Raw genomic sequence first — 323 nt, forward strand, 5'->3', positions numbered from 1 at the left:
TTTGATAGTGTCTGGCCTTACATTTAGGTCTTTAACCCATTTTGAGTTAGTTTCTGTGTATGGTGTTAGGGAGTGTTCTAATTTCATACTTTTACATGTACCTGTCCAGTTTTCCCAGCACCACTTACTGAAGAGGATATCTTTTCTCCACTGTATATTCTTGCCACCTTTATCAAAGAGAAGGTGACCATATGTGTGTGGGTTTATCTCTGGGCTTTCTATCCTTTTCCATTGGTCTATATTTCTGGTTTTGTGCCAGTACCATACTGTCTTGATTACTGTAGGTTTGTAGTATAGTCTGAAGTCAGGGAGTCTGATTCCTC

At 39.3% G+C, this 323-nt stretch overlaps 1 protein-coding gene across 16 annotated transcripts in view; it reads left to right on the top strand.

The window, feature by feature from the left end:
• Positions 1 to 323, top strand: part of NAALADL2 (N-acetylated alpha-linked acidic dipeptidase like 2) — a 1,565,958-nt gene that overhangs the window by 1,501,235 nt on the left and 64,400 nt on the right. The gene's annotated exons all lie outside the window — the stretch shown is intronic.

Source organism: Physeter macrocephalus, chromosome 1 (assembly GCF_002837175.3).
Source record: "Physeter macrocephalus isolate SW-GA chromosome 1, ASM283717v5, whole genome shotgun sequence".
Lineage (NCBI taxonomy): Eukaryota > Metazoa > Chordata > Mammalia > Artiodactyla > Physeteridae > Physeter > Physeter macrocephalus.